At 44.5% G+C, this 17,099-nt stretch overlaps 1 long non-coding RNA gene across 1 annotated transcript in view; it reads right to left on the bottom strand.

Annotated features, from left to right (window-relative positions):
- LOC310759816 overlaps positions 1 to 17,099 on the bottom strand; it is a 264,296-nt gene that overhangs the window by 40,144 nt on the left and 207,053 nt on the right. The gene's annotated exons all lie outside the window — the stretch shown is intronic.

Genomic DNA, 17,099 nt, shown 5'->3' with positions numbered 1-17,099 from the left:
AAGTGTGTGACTATTTTTCCTGGGATGTTTTTAAGAGTGCGTGTTGCCACCTTTTTATGGTATTGTGTTGGAGGTGAAGTGTTTTGCCTGTTTTTAATTCTTGAGCTAGTTTCTTTGGAGGTTCTTCTATGTTTTCTTTTGGGATCCCTGCAGGCTGCAATTCCTGGCCCATTTGGTAGTGAGAATGTAGGCCCTTATTTTCCCAAATGTTCAGTACATTTTTAAATGGGCCACAGAGAACATTTTTAATTACAGCTTTACCTATGGCGATTCATCCATAGTGGTCCCCCCCCCCCCTTATTCACCTCTTCTCTTGATATTATATTCATCAAATGATGAATATCCTCATGTAAACTGACCCTAAAAAAGCAGTTTTGAAACTGGGCAGATTCATTTATTAAGATCAGATTAATATAATGTATATCCTGCTTTCCCAACCAAAATATGGTGCCAAAGGCAGCCAACAACAATAATATTCTGGAAAAATATTTCAAATGCATTCAGACCTGATTAAAATGCTTTCTTAACAACATTAGTTCTACAGGATGGTAAAACAGGTCTAGATTCTCAAGTGTTTTTTCAAAATTCAGTCAGTAGAAATACAGGAGGAGAAATATTATGATTTGCATTTAAGCTCTAATTAGCTCTGAGCAATCTGGCAGATACTTGATTAGGGAAAACAATTCAATAAAATCCCCTTACAATGCAATTGTATACATGTCTACTTTAAAAAAAAAAATCACCTTGAGTTCAGGCTGCAATTGTATACTCATTTACCTGAGTGTAAGCCACATTAAACTGAGTTAGACTTACTCCTGAGTAAACATGTATAGGCCAGTGCTACTAATGTGGTTTAGGGACACAGGTGGCGCTGTGCTCTAAACCACTGAGCCTAGGGTGTGCCAATTGGAAGGTCAGTGGTTCGAATCCCCACGACGGGGTGAGCTCCCATTGTTCGGTCCCTGCTCCTGCCAACCTAGCAGTTCGAAAGCATGTCAAAGTGCAAGTAGATAAATAGGTACCGCTCTGGCGGGAAGGTAAATGCCGTTTCCATGCGCTGCTCTGGTTTCGCCAGAAGTGGCTTAGTCATGCAGGCCACATGACTCAGAAGCTGTACACCAGCTCCCTCGGCCAATAAAGCAAGATGAGCGCCGCAACCCCAGAGTCGTTCGCGACTGGACTTAACTGTTAGGGGTCCCTTTACCTTTACCTTACTAATGTGGTTTACATAGAAACCACATTAGTGGTGACATACAGGAATCTCAACTAAAGTATCCATGACCATGACAGATGGCCACATGTTATATTCAAACCAAGTCAAAGCTTTATTTGGAAGTAATGTTACTGGAATACTTTTAAATATTTGAAGATATGACAGCTTAATAACTACATTGTTCACATTTTTAAGTGGGGGTGCGGAATCAAAGCATGGAAAACAGTTAATATAGTCATTTTAGCCTGTCCAAAGATCAATGCATTTATATTTATTACACAGTACATTCATTCATGCTTCCCAGGAATAGTCACATGAAAAAGTTAATTAGTACTACAACTCTGAAGCTGCCTATTTGACCTGTATTGTATCCATTCATTATGCTACTAGTAAATTTTATGGAACAATGATTTTTAAAAGAAATTGTACATTTCCCATTGAAAAATTTACATCGGTACCTCAGTTGTCGAACGCTTCGGAAGGCGAATGTTTCAGTTTTCGAACGCCGAAAACCTGGAAATTCTTCCGTTTTTGAATGCGCCTCAGAAGTCAAACGGCTTCTGAGGCATGTTTCTCAGTTTTCTCAGTTGAATTTGCTAACCGCCCATTGCGCCGCAGTTGTCAAACAATTCGGAAGTCAAACTGTCTTCCAGAATGGATTACATTCAACAACCAAGGTACCACTGCATATCAGAAAGTTTTCAACCCTACATTATGGCTTATGTCATAGGTTTTCAACCTTTTTGAGTCCACGGCTGCCTTGACCAACTATATTCTTTCTGTGGCACCCCTGTGGGGTTCAGAAGCCCAGTTATGTCACCCTTTTCCTGCAGAACTGGCAGCCTTTTTTGAAAACTCTCCCTTGTGGCGTGTTCCCTCAGCCTCCTCTCATCTCCCCACTCCTTGGCAGTCCTCTGGGCAGCCACTGCTGCCGCCCCTGGTCTCTGAGCTGCCTACCTGCCCCAAAAAGGGGTGCCTCCTCACAGTGCCCCAAAGGGGCCTGGGACCCGTCTGTCCATTCCCAACAGCAAGGGCTGGCAGACTGGGCTCCCCTGCCCTCTCCCTTGCTTACTCTGAGGCTGCCTCAGCTCCTGGCAGCAGCACCCCCTGGCCAGCCCCAGAAGGACCATTTGCCTGCATAGCTTGTAGCCAGCGCTGCTGCAACAAATAGCTGCACAAGCCTTTGGGAGGCAGAGACATAAGAAGTCATCAAAGGAGGGAGGGGAGGGGGGAGGGACAGAGGCCAGTGTTGCCCACGACACCCCTGACCACCATTCAAGGCACCCCGGGGTGCCACAGCACACTGGTTGAAAACCATTGGCTTAGGTCTTTAAAATATCTATGTAGTTGTGTAGAATAGCCAAATTATTTTCATCAGTTGGAAGGGTAATTATATAAGAACATACAAAACTGCCTTGTACTCATTGGTTTATGGATGAGTATAATGGTGAATGGCTGATACCTGGTTAAAAAGGTAAAGGACCCCTGACAGTTAAGTCTAGTCACAAACGACTCTGGGGTTGCGGCGTTCATCTTGCTTTACTGGCCAAGGGAACAGACGTTTCTCCGCAGACAGTTTTCTGGGTCATGTGGCCATCATGACCAAGCCACTTCTGGTGAAACCAGAGCAGCGCACAGAAATGCCATTTACCTTCCCACTGGAGTGGTACCTATTTATCTACTTGCACTTTGACGTGCTCTCGAACTGCTAGGTTGGCAGGAGCTGGGACTGAGCAACGGGAGCTCATCCTGTCAGGAATTTAAACCACCGACCTTCCGATCAGCAAGCCCTAGGCTCAGTGGTTGAGACCACAGCGCCACCCACGTGCCGATACCTGGTTAGCAAGCCCTAAACCATGCTTAGCGCTCTCCACTTTCTATTTTTAGAAAAAGCCATGTAGGGCCGTAGTCTGGATCAGAATCTCAGTGCAAGGGGACATTTTCCTCTCCGTGCTGTTTTCCTCTCTGATATCTGGAAAAATAGCACGAGAGAGAGGCAGTTTTCAGTGTAAAATGGTATAGGGAGAAAATGTCAGGCTGCCTCCCTGTACTACATTGTGCCACTCTGGATCAAAGGCCCAAACTACTGCTGCTGCTGCTGCTGCTGTGTGTGTGTGTGTGTGTGTGTGTGTGTGTGTGAGAGAGAGAGAGAGAGAGAGAGAGAGAGAGAGAGAGAGAGAGAGAGATGACAAGTGCTAAATACTTATTTTTTAAAAAGCAGCATACTTTAATGTAACATGTCCTTGGACCCTCAGCCCATCAAGGGAAAGTCACAGGATATAACAAAAAATTTTTTTCCTTCCAGTAGCACCTTAAAGACCAACTAAGTTAGTTCTTGGTATGAGCTTTCGTGTGCATGCACACTTCTTCAGATAGGTATCTGAAGAAGTGTGCATGCACACGAAAGCTCATACCAAGAACTAACTTAGTTGGTCTTTAAGGTGCTACTGGAAGGAAAAAATTTTTTTTGTTTTGACTATGGCAGACCAACACGGCTACCTATCTGTCACAGGATATACTCATACTTTAGGCAAGAATGTTGTTTCTGATTTATGCAGTTAAAATATGTTCTCTTGACTCAGAATGTCATTGTTTTGAATCTTCCTTACCTTTGGATCTGAAAGGAGCGATAGACATTTTGCTGCCTAAACTACTTGGCAGGGTTGTGGAAGTAGGGTGCGATACAAATATGAAATTCATGAAACAGCCATTATTTTGAAATTGTATTGGGGGGGGCACAGTCCAGAAGCCAACACGAATAGGAAATGCCTTCTACAGCTCAGAATCCATTCTTGGTTATTTCTTACAGAAGAGGTTGGCTTTGGGACTGTGCAATCAGGAAGAAAGTTGATGGACTGCAAAACCTTTCAGTCTGAAGGAACTGCCTTAGGTTTGGAATGAGCAGTAAATGGAAGCTTGCACTGTGATGGTCATGTCCTATATCTGTCCAGGGGATAAATAACATACTTTAACTTCCAGGCATTCAAGCATGCTAACCTTCCTTGCATAAAATCGTTTAGCAAAAGGATCAGTTCAATAACTTCCTTGTTAGTCACCTGCTAGTCCTTTAGGCCACATATACACAATTTCAAATGCAACATCTCTAGCTTATTGATTTACAATGTCTATTTACTATTAATCAAACTATACAAATAAAAACAGCAGCAGTTTTATGGAGCTATATAGTCCGACATCTATCAGCATTGTTCCTGAGGATCACGAGAACTAATTAATCCCTAAATGTAAATTTCCTTAAACAGTCTTGTAAAATGCACATGAGCAGGATATTCGTGTAAAAGTAATACAGCTGCTTAAGCTTTCCCAAGACATTTTGCTCTCTGTGGTGAATGCAAGATTGCACCCCTGCATCCCACATGGCAATTGGAGCCATGCATCAACACAACTGGCAACTGAATCCTGTCTTGCTGACAAGACAGTGTCCTCCAGCACATAGGCTCGGTTTCAGGGTATTCAAGGAGAATGGTAGGGGGCTGTCACCATGGCCACACCTGATTAGATAGATGATAGATAGATTTCATTGCATTCCACTTTCCCTCCAAGGAACTTAAGGTGGCATATATGGTTCTCCAACTCCTCATTTTATCCTCACAACTATCCTGTGAGTTAGGTTAGGATGAGAGAGGGTGCCTGGCTCAAGGTCACCCAGTAAACGTTCTGGCTGAGTGGAGATTTGAATCCTGATCTGCCAGGTCTTACTCCAACACTACCCATTACACCAGCTATCTGAGGCAGCTGTCTCAATGCGCCTAATGGTAGGCGTGGCCCTGACAGACACTATCGGATCTATCTCTGAGGTAATTCTTACCAGGAGTTGACAATTTCTCCTTTTTCAAGCATGAACAGTGGAGATAAACAAGAAAACAAATCAAAAAGTACACAACCAAATTGAACAATTTCCACATAAATCATAAGATCTAATATAAAAAATAATATCAATAACAGCAACAACTCCCCCGCCTTCCAACAACCCCCCCAAACAACACCCCAGCCCAAGAGTCTGTTCTGCAGCCTCAGCTTTTGTAGGTGGTGACAGGTAGGGTCCCGCCCTCCCAGGCCAGGTGGGGAAAGGCCTGCAAGGCAAGGAGCAGCTCTTTCAGGACTCAAGCAGGTTTTTCAGGTTGCCTGGTCCAGAATTCTGTAGTGTTCTCTATGTAAGTAGCAGAATATTAAAATTGGCTTGGTGGCTAATAGGTGTGCATAGTACCTCAAAAAAGCAGCACCAAAAGCTCAATGTGCTGCAACCAACAGCAGCCCTGTGTGAATCCACCAAAGCCATCACAAAGAGCCACAAATGCTCAGCACATCATACAGCATGGTGTCTTTCACCTATCATAAACAGTATGTTTGGCTTTTGAAAGCCTCTTCACATCACAATATTCTTACACAGCAGTCTAGTGAGGGAGAAGATTGGCCCCTTGTGGTTCCCCACTTCTGACTAATAATAATAATAATAATAATAATAATAATAATAATAAAAAAAAATTTTATTTATATCCCGCCCTCCCCAGCCGAAGCCGGGCTCAGGGCGGCTAACAACACTAAAACAGTGCAACATTATAAAAATATTATAAAAAATAATTAAAATCAAAATTGATGGCAACCATAAACTAAAGTTTTGTAAAGATTGCCAAAGGAGGGAGTCAGGCTGCGCCCTGACCAAAGGCCTGGTGGAACAGCTCTGTCTTGCAGGCCCTGCGGAAAGATGTCAAGTCCTGCAGGGCCCTTGTCTCTTGTGACAGAGCGTTCCACCAGATTGGAGCCGCGGCCGAGAAAGCCCTGGCTCTAGTTGAGGCCAGCCTAACCTCTCTGTGGCCTGGGACCTTCAAGATGTTTTTATTTGAAGACCGTAAGTTCCTCTGTGGGGCATACCAGGAGAGGCGGTCCCGTAGGTACGAGGGTCCTAGGCCGTATAGGGCTTTGAAGGTTAAAACCAGCACCTTAAACCTGATCCTGTACTCCACCGGGAGCCAGTGCAGCTGGTATAGCACCGGATGAATGTGATCTCGCAGCGAAGACCCCGTAAGGAGTCTCGCTGCGGCATTCTGCACCCGCTGGAGTTTCTGGGTCAGTCTCAAGGGCAGCCCCACATAGAGCGAGTTACAATAATCCAGTCTGGAGGTGACCGTCGCGTGGATCACAGTGGCTAGGTCAGGGCGAGAGAGGCAAGGAGCCAACTGATTAGCTTGGCGGAGATGAAAAAATGCCGCCTTTGTTATAGCTGCAATCTGCGCCTCCCCAGTGCCCCTGAACCCCAACAAAACAGACGTTTTCCCATGAGAGGTCCATTTTTAATGTACCAGGCCAAAGGCCACAGCAAAATATAAACAGCAGCAACAAATGGTGAGCTTAGTATTTTCACCTGACATACCAGCTTTGTGTAGATGAATTTTAAAACAGTTCTTAAAATAATGAACATTCAGGCAGTAGCAGAAATAGAGCCAAAACGGAGCCACAGAGAAACAAGAGGGAGAGAATAGCCTGCTCAGAGAATCCCTGAGATTTGAGTTAGTAGATAGTATCTTAAAATGGGGGGCGGGGGAGGCCACACACACACACACACACACACACACACACACTGGCAGGGGGAGGGGGGAACCAGAAATACAGGTAAATGCTACAGGCTCTGTACTTCCCTCAATGCTCCAAAACTGTGTTCATAATATATCAAGGATCAAGCAGAAAAACAAAGTGATGGGTAGAATTGAGTATTTTGGAGGATGGCATGGCTGGCTGGAACTTTGAATTGTCTTGTCCCTGTTAGGCAGCAAGGCAGCACTGGCGGTTCATGGAGGGCTGGGCTGGGGAGGGACACAGGAACAAAGGAAGCAGCCTTATACTTGGTCCATCCAGTTCAGTATTGTCAACACAGTATTGTCAACACTGACTAACAGCAACTCTCCAGGGCTTCAGGCAAGGTTCTCTCCCCGTGCCACCTGTAGATGCTGGGGACAGAACCTTCTGCTTGCAAAGCAGGGGCTCTGTAACTGAGCTGCAGACCTTCCCTGTCATGTCCGCGACATCCTCCCAAAGGCAGGGCTGCCCCTGCCAACATGGGGAGGCAGCAGTGGGGATGTCAGGGAAGCTCTGCTGCAGCAGCAGTGGCTCTACAGGCATGTGCACACCTGCAGGGCCTCTGCCACCAACCTGGAGCTCCTGCAACCTCACAGATGCTGCCTAACCCTGCTCCATCCCTGCCCTAATGAGCATTGTGCTGCGCCTGGGAGGAATCTACCTGACCACTAGCACCACTGGGCCATCACTCAGGTGGGGACACACAGAAATATTTTTTGCTTGTTCATATCATTTATGGTTTCTGGATCTGTGTGCACAAATGCCCATCCTCAGAATCACAATCTGAAAAATATATATCAAGTTTTTGAATTTCAGCATTACCTGGAAGTATAACAAGTGACCTCCTGGTATTTTGTGGCACCCATGATCTCCCTTGTGCCCAAATGTAACTCTCCCCATGCATATCTAGGATGGTGACTCTGCCCAGAGTTCTGGACAGTGAAGGCAATACAAAGGCTGGCAATTATTGGTATGTAGCTCTTTCCATTCATTGCCACGTATGTGGTAGATACCACATGCTTGTAATGGCAGGAGAAAGAGAGAGAAATGGAGGCCACTTATATCCACTGTTGCTTGCCATTGTAGCTCAGCTGGTGCCGAATTACATCAGTGTGCATGAAATGACAATCTGGGCCATGCCGTCTCCGCAGCTTCAGCTAATAATGAGCTGCTAGGCTGTGTTCCCAGAGACATCTTGGAACAAGCAATTGTCATTGCTCATTGTTAGTCTAATGAGGAGAAAGGGAGAAACATTGTTAAATGTTTCCCTGATAGTCTGAGAGAGAGAGAAGAACAATTCTGTTTTGTCGTAACACCTTCTAGCCTTTCGTTATAAGGGCATTCTCATTAGGCGGAACTGAAAGAGGCGGCAAAGATAATACTTTAAAGGGTAAAATTAGGGTTGGTAGACATCCAGGATTAGGATGGATAAGACAGAAATGGATGGTTTTGTACAACATCCAGAATGTTCCTCATTTTGGATACATGCACACATATCCAGAGAAGTGCATGGCGCTATATCTGCATGCACAATTGAGCCTCTGCATCGTCTTCTCTATTTTTGAAACAGCAACATAAAGATAAAGGTAAGTGGGACCCCTGACCATTAGGTCCAGTCGTGGCCAACTCTGGGGTTGAGATGCTCATCTCGCTTTACTGCCTGAGGGAGCCGGCATACAGTTTCCGGGTCATGTGGCCAGCATGACAAAGCCGCTTCTGGCGCACGGAAACGCCGTTTACCTTCCCACCGGAGTGGTACCTATTTATCTATTTGCACTTTGACATGCTTTCGAACTGCTAGGTTGGCAGGAGCAGGGACTGAGAAACGGGAGCTCACCCCGTTGCGGGGATTCGAACCGCGACCTTCTGATCGGCAAGTCCTAGGGTTTGTGGTTTAACCCACAGCGCCACCCGCGTGGGAAGGGCCAAAGCTCATTGGTAGAGCATCTGCTGTGGAAGCGGAAGGTCCCCAATTTAACCCCCTGCATCTCCAAGTAGGGCTGAGAAACATTCCCTGCCTCAAACCTTGCAGAGCCACTTTCAATCAGTGTCGGCAACACTGAAGCTAGATGGACCATTGGGTCTGACTCATTATAATGCAGCTTCCTGTGTTGCTAGTTGCCCATCCCCTAGAGAAGCAGCTGGCAGGGACACCTGGGATGGGAGGAAGGCTGGCTGAAGTTGAAAAGCCATGCTGTGCATTTGCACCTTCATGGACTTACTGGATCATAGCAACAAATCTCCAGAAACAAATTAGTACTACAACAACAACAACATAATAAGGAGGTATACTTTGTAATCTTTCAGACCTGCCTCATAAGATCCTTTCATATAATTTCACTGGCCAGGTAGTGTTGGCTTTGCTTGCCCCAACCCCCTGCACATTTTTAACCAGCCGGTTGGTATATGGGTTGCCTAAATCATTCACAGGCCACATCTGTGCATACCTGCTATCAACACGCTTTGGATGCGTCATGCAAAATGGGATCTGCTGCTCCAGAGGAACAATTCAGACAACCTATGAACCATGACCATATCTGTACCTGCATAATAGATAAAAGAGATGTGTTGGCAATGAACACAGTAGTGGTATGAATGGACCCCAAAATTAGGCACTGCCACGATTCTTGCCATGACTCTCATTCAGAGAGTCACATGAAAGCTCCCAGATTTGACCTGCTATGTGTGGAACTGAACAAGAGAAATATCAACCCTCTACTCAGAAAAGCAGGACCACCACTCACACCTTCCTCTCCACAGCTGTCTCCTAGATTAAACAGTAGAGGCTTGAAGGAGGGGTTGGGAGAATGCACAATGGATTGGACCCAGAGAAGTGTGAATGGAACTCTATTCATGCAACAGCCTAGCACATATCTCTAAAGTAGCTCCTGAGGATCAGGGCATCCTCCAGAACTGTGTGGCATGGGATCTATTGTTAGCAAGTGTGATTGGCACCAATTCAAGGATATCACTTGTTGCATGAAGCTTCAGGGAAGCCATCAAAGAAAGGCTGCTCACAATCCTAGTGGTGAGGGGAAACCCCCCTCCACCCAGCAAGGACCCTATTGCCCCAAGGATCTTTGGCTGAAGGTTTTCAGGTATGGTTTCACACACACACACACACACACACACACACACACACACACACACACACGTGTTGTCTCCATAGATTTGCATAGGTGAATAATAAAGGCTGAACCCTGGAAAAAGCTGGCAGGGGAGAAGGGTCCTTGCTTAGAGGCCGGCTTCCCCTCCCATCACTCACTCACCATTTGGGAATGCAGCCGTTCTTTTCCTCCTTTGACAGCTGCCCTGATAGTCGCCTTTAGAGTAGCACCATTGACGGCAGCCCCCCGTGAACCTCCAAAATGGATCTGCAGCTTCAGGACCAGAATGCTTAGCTTCAGTCTTCTTCAGAGGAGATCTGCTTTGCTCTGGAGGTCCAAAATTCCTCTGAGACAGACTGCCTCATGTGGAGCATATGCACAACCATAAATATATATGTAAATGTGAGACACCATTAGATTGTGGGATCCGATCACCAACACCACCTGCATGGTGAAGAGGCACAATCCTAGTAGGACTATGATATCCCCGATGCCTTAGTAGGCCCTGAGACAAATGGTTGTCTCCATTTGGCTCCTTTACTACAATCCTATGCACACTTAACTGGGAATAAGCACCAGTGGGGCTTGTGTCTCAGTAGACATGCATAGAATTGCTGTGACATGCTTATGACTTCCATTTCTTACCTACAGGCCTGTATGCATTTTCGCATTGCTATTGTTGCTGTTAAAAATAGGAGGAGTTAATATGACCCCATGACCTTTTAGAAGTGCTTTGATCAAAATGAGCAGCAATCATATTCAGGGGATCTTCCATCCTGATTTGTTTGCACAGAAGTTAAACTTATTTCCATTAATTTGTCATTTATTCTGCACTTGTTAGTGCATTTCCCTACCACTTTCCAAACTGCAAACTTAACTTTCCAGTTTGCGGCAGAATCCCTCCTAGAAAAAAAAATCTGCGTCTGGTGGTGACTTGGGAGACCATTTTATGATGTTAAGGTGAGAAAAACAGTAACTTTGCTACAAATACCTTCAGTATATACAGAGCAACTGAAAATCTGCCACTGATCATGAAAGACTGTAGAGCTTGTCAGTTGGTTAAAAGTAACAAATATTGACTTCTTCTTTTTTACATATGGACCACTGAGGATCTAAGAATCTCTTGGCTTGTTAGTCAATTTTTCTCCCCATGTCCACACACCGAAACACATGTCCTGAAATAAAAACATTGCTCCAGACGTTTACAAGGACTGGGTACTAAGCTCCATTTGATTTAACAATAAAGTTGGCTGTTTGGGGAGCTATAACTTCTCTGTAAATGGAACTGTGTGAAATGTTTGCTTACAAATTCTATCCTGTAAAATGTCATGTTTCGGGGACATTTAACAACAAAGCTCTTTTGTTAATAATGCTTCCATGCTGAGCTTAAGAATCTATTAAAATGAACACAAAGCCCATATCACCATGTATGATTAAACAACGCAGGGGCTGTATTCCCATGGTACCCAGTTTTTATTGAAATAATATGGTTTCGTTGTCCCGGAGATTTCCTCTGAGATCTCACTCATCTGTCAGTGGTATCCTTCATCATGACCCCATGTTCTTGCATCACACAGTGAATCTACTACTTGTTTGTCCTATTTTATTTCTCTTATAGTTCAGTGTGGCTTACTTTGTCAGCTCCTTCGACAATATGTCTTCCAGAGGGTTTCACTTCTTTATTAATTTAATTTACGTCCAGAATTTATGAGCCGCCATTCAGCACAAGCTCTCAGGGCAGTGTACAGCTTAAAGAGCAAAACAATACAGCAACATTCAGCAACAAAACAATATGAAGCACAGAGCCCAGCAATGTCATCAGTCATTCCACAGACCACATGAATCATAAAACAGTGGGAATCAGTGGTTCAACTCGCTGTAATGCATGATCCAATTTTTTAAAAAAGATATTGGAGATGGTTCTCTTGGAAGGACATTCCTAATGTGAGGCACGATGATTGAAAAGACACTTTCTCCTATCCCCTCCTACCCAACCTCAGATGGTGGTGAGACACGTAGGGATTATGAAAATAAGGCAGGGATTGTTGACTTCAGAGGTTGTTGAACAGCTTCCATCAGCCACAGCCAGCAGGGGCAATGGTCATGGATCATGGAAGTTGTAGTCCAGCTCTATCTGCATGGCCATAGATTAGGGTTGCCATATTTTAAAAAGTGAAAATCTAGACACCAAAGTTGTTGAGCTTTTGAGCCTTTTTTGGGGGGGGACACATCGTAGCAGCTGTATTTTGTGCTAAGTTATTGATGTTCCTGTCTTTTACAGTTATTTTGCTTGCCTTCTGTAAAGACTCTCCTCCTGGAAGAGAGGGGAGTGGTTGTGGGTGGGAGCCGAGCTCCGCCTCAAGCAGGGGGCGTTAGCCCCGCCTCCCACTCACCTGGCTGGCGCCCACGCCCACCGGCAGGCACCCAACCAGGTGTCTCCGAGGGGGCGTGTACAGCAGCCTAAATTGCTGCGGCGCCAGCCCCCCCGGCCTCACTCTTCGTCGTCCCGTCGCAAGTCACCCACCCTCCACTCCCTTTGAGCTCAGGGTCTCAGTTTTCTTTGGCCTTGCTATGGACCTTAGGTTGGTCGCCCTGGTTGTGCGGGGCGCCTGGTAGGAATTTTTCCATTTGGCATTAGGCTTTTTGGTTTTTTCGCCTACCTCGTAGCAATCGTCACAACTTTCGTGGTATTGGTGGGTAGGTTAGGCATTGGAATAATGTGTTGTGGTGTGTCGAAGGGCTAGGTGTGGCCATCGCCTACGCCTTCAATTTTTGGGTATTCCGTTAAAGGAATCCGGCGGTCGTGTATTCTGTCCGATGCCTGCGTGGCGGGAGGCCATGGCACGATCCTCGGTGACATCAGGGGAGAGCTTATAGTTGGATTAGCATCAACAGGCTCCACCTACTGGTGAATAAACCCCCCTGTTTTAGACTCACTCCTCTCTGAGGGGGTGGAGTCAGCTGATGTAATTCAATGCCTAAGCCAATACCTTTTCACGTGCTGTAATCAATAAAGTTGTGGCCTTTTCTTGCCCATTAACCTTATGTCACGTGTCCTTGTGTATTCATTCCACTTTGCGGGGATCGGGTCCTCGAACCACAATGGGTAATTTTGAATATTTAAGATCCCAATATATTCATTGGAGATGAATACCTGAAAATATTCAAAATTTCTCACTTTCATTCATATTTTGGATTCAATATTCACCTTTTCAATCTAATCTTTTTAGAAAAGAAAAAAAATCAAAATAAAGATTCAAATGGTTTAGACTTATTGCCACCTCTTGGTTTGATTTTGGCACACTTCAAATATGTAATGATAAGCTCCAGACTGTCAAATACTGTTAAACATCACTGCATGTTAGATGTAAAAAACTACCATTACGTAACTGTTAGAACTATTAAATATTAAATAACATTGCTTGACAACCAACAGAAATAGTCAAATATTATATACTAAGTAACTGTCAAATAGTTTTAGGGGAAGCCTGGGGCTCTTTGGAAGCTAACAATTCAATAAAATCCCCTTACAATGCAATTGTATACAGGTCTACTTAATCACCTTGAGCTCAGGCTGCAATTGTATAATTTAGATGGATGTGAGCCACATTAAACTTAGTGAAATTTACTCCTGAGTAAATATGTATAGGCTAGTGCTACTAATGTAGTTTACATAGAATTGTAGAGTTGGAAGGGACCCCAAGAGTAATCTAGTCCAACCCCTGCAATGCAGAAATCTCAACTAAAGAATACATGACAAATAGCCATCCAACCTCTGCTTTAAAAATTTCAAGAAAAGAGTGTCCACCACCTCCCTAGAAAGTCTGTTCCGCTGACAAACAGGTCTTGCTATCAGAAAGTTCTTCCTGGTGTTTACTTGGAACCTCCTTTCTTGTAACTTGAATCCATTGGTTCGGATCCTCACCTCTGACGCAGAAGAAAACAAGCTTGCTCTATGTATCTTCCATGTTACAGACCCTTAGTTATTTGAAGATAGCTATCATATCCCCTCCTCAGTCTCCTCTTTTGCAGGCTAAACATACAAAAATCCCTCAAATATTATTCTAAGGCTTGGTTTCCAGACCCTTGATCATCTTGGTTCCCCTCCTCGGCACACATTCCAACTTGTCAATATCCTTTTAAAATTGTGGCAACCATAACTGGACACAGTCATCCAGGTGTGGTCTGACCAAGGCAAATTAAAGGTAAAGGTAAAGGGACCCCTGACCATTAGGTCCAGTCATGGCCAACTCTGGGGTTGCGGCGCTCATCTCGCTTTATTGGCCGAGGGAGCCAGCGTGCACCTTCCGGGTCATTAGAGCTTTGCTATTATCTCCCTTGATCGGGACACTATACTTCTGTTGATGCAGCCTAGAATAGTATTAGCTTTTCTTTTCTTTCCTTTCCTTTTTTGCTGCTGCTGTATCACATTGTTGGCTCATGTGAAACTTGTGGTCTACTAAGACCCCTAGACCCCTTTCACATGTACCACTGGCTATCCAAGTGTCACCCATCTTAGATTTGTACAACTGGTTCTTCCTGCGTAAGTGTAGAACTTTATATTTGTCCCTATTGAAATTCATTTTGTTTGTTTGGGCCCAGTTCTCCCATCTGCTAAGGCCATCTTGAATTCCAATTTCAGCTATCAGTACTGTCATGTACTGAAGACCATTGATTAATTATGCAAACTCTCCCCTGGCAAATAAAATACTCAAATCCAGCATCACTGGGTGTCAAATACAGGTATCAAGTATCTAGAGAATATTCAGCAAATATCAGAGCAGGCGGAACACACCTGGTGAATATATTCAGACACAAAAATGAACAGAATTTTTTGGGAACGAATTCATTCAAGTCTAAGAAAGCAAACAATGACCAATCACATCAGGTTGGCTGTTGCGATGATCACATAAAGATGTCAAAGTACTATCTAACAAATGACTCAGCCTACCATGATTAGGAGTACAGGTGGTCACTGAACAAGTGTACCTTTGAAGAGGGAGGGTTCCTTGCACAATGTGAAAACAAACATCTGCATGCAGAGCAGCTAGGCATTCTGTCAATTCAAACAGAAACTGACTTGCTGGGCCTGTGCCACAAGACTGTGCACAAAACAGCATGTGTTACCTCTAACCTAGCCAGCACATTATATTACCAAGGGGAGGAACGGCCTCGAGGTCTCTTGGCACAGTTTTTTTGTATGCCCCTGAGCCTACTACTACATTGCCAAAATATTAAAAAAAAACACACACACACAGCCCAACAACCTGAAGACAGCTCTGTTTGCAGGCACTACCAGGACTCTAATTTAGAGTCTTTGAATACAGTGGTACCTCTGGTTACGTACTTAATTTGTTCCGGAGGTTATTCTTAACCTGAAACCATTCTTAACCTGAGGTACCACTTTAGCTAATGGGGCCTTCCGCTACCGCTGCATGATTTCTGTTCTCATCCTGAGGTAAAGTTCTTAACCTGAGGTACTACTTCCGGGTTAGCGGAGTTTGTAACCCGAAGTGTTTGTAACCCGAAGTGTTTGTAACCCGAGGTCGTAGCTGTCAACTTTTTCCTTTTCTTCCGAGGAATCCTATTTGGAATTCGGAAATTTCCCTTAAAAAAGGAAAATGTTGACAGCTAGGCCTGAGGTACCAATGTATGTGCATAGCTACCCAGTGTGATATACCACCATATTTCAGGTTACAGTTTCTACCTGAGCAGTGAATTACCCTCAGGCCCTGGGCTGGCTTCATCTACCAAGGCTTCCCAATGAACCCTCTGAGGCAGGAAGAAGTAAAAGATGGCTTCCTGCTCTAGGTGTGCTTTACCTGAATAACATTGTCTTTCTGACCTTTTCTGTATTCCTGTATTCTTTCATTGCTCTTTGATACTGCCCCTCGTCTTGCTCTTCTGGCTTGCCATTAGAATCATAGAAGAGAAGAGCTGGAAGGGACCTTCCATCCTAACTTGCTTTCCGGTGCTGGCTTTGTCCCTTGACTCTGATGCCCTGGTGTAACTCTGTTCCTCACCTCAGCTTGCTGCCTACAGCTTAGCCCTGACAAGGGCCAGGGTCAAAGTTTTAGCTCAAATTTGGAGCTTGGGGGAGCGGGAGATTGGGAGAGAAGATTCAAACATTACGGGCAGTGTTAAATCAAGCATAAATGCTTACAAGGTGGCTGAGGGTAGTTTTTAAAAAACTTGACTGCACAGAAGCCACACAATTCTCCATGCAACAGCAAAGAGCAGCTGGCAATTTTGCTGCCATCAAGGGGTGCTTTAGAAATGGGAGCCAGAAGTGTCCCTAGAAATGAAGCTGTGTGTGTGGCAGATGAAGGTGTGTGAGGGGGAAGAAGGTTTTCCCAGTTGTACTCTTGACTAAATTTCCCTTCCACACTCATCTCTAGAAGAGAATGAAAGGCATGGGTGTTATTGTTACACTGGCGCTTACAAAAGTTATTAGCCAGACAAGACAAGCCCTTTGAAACAACAAATATATTCCTAAGAGCTGAATACTTTCCTGCAAATCCTCTGAACACAAATGTCAACATCTAGCCCTGTCACCGAACTGTTTAACAAATCTAAGGAATCTGTAGAATGTGGGAGGGGGAACTAGGGGCTCATCATGTGAAATGCTGCCCTGCTCCTCCATTCTCTGTCTGTCACAGTTGGTAGGTACAAATATAGCCCAATAACAGAAGACTAGATGCACCACTGTGTTTGTTTTGGATATCCCCCCATGGCACAGGAAGTAATGTGCACTAAGGGCACCATTTTTGGGTTTTACTGGAAAGAGAGGACAAAGATTCATCATTAAGAAGTCCAAAGCCCTGCTTTTGAATGTGTTCAAGAATTTATTCAAGATGAGATTGCGAAAAAAGAACAACAATATCCCAAACCACAGTTTATTCTAACAGTATTTATTGTACTTACTTTTTATGCCTCATAATAACTAGAGATATATAGATGTTCCTGAGGAATAATCCCCTGTGACCTGAAAGATGGAGGGGGGACCCCCTCCCTTCATTCCCTAAATCATTTGCTTCAGAACTTTCTGCTTTTAATAGCTTTTTTAAAAAAAGCTTTCGTAACAAATCAGCCAACATATGGAAGTGAAATAATCTTCACTTAACATTGTAGCTAGTTTTGCCCTTCCTCGGCATAGTATGCTATGCAAGTTATATAAATTGCATTCT

The sequence above is a fragment of the Podarcis filfolensis genome (assembly GCF_964270895.1).
Source record: "Podarcis filfolensis genome assembly, chromosome: 3".
NCBI classification, from domain to species: Eukaryota; Metazoa; Chordata; class Lepidosauria; order Squamata; family Lacertidae; genus Podarcis; species Podarcis filfolensis.
This window is presented reverse-complemented; position numbering and strand designations above follow the sequence as displayed.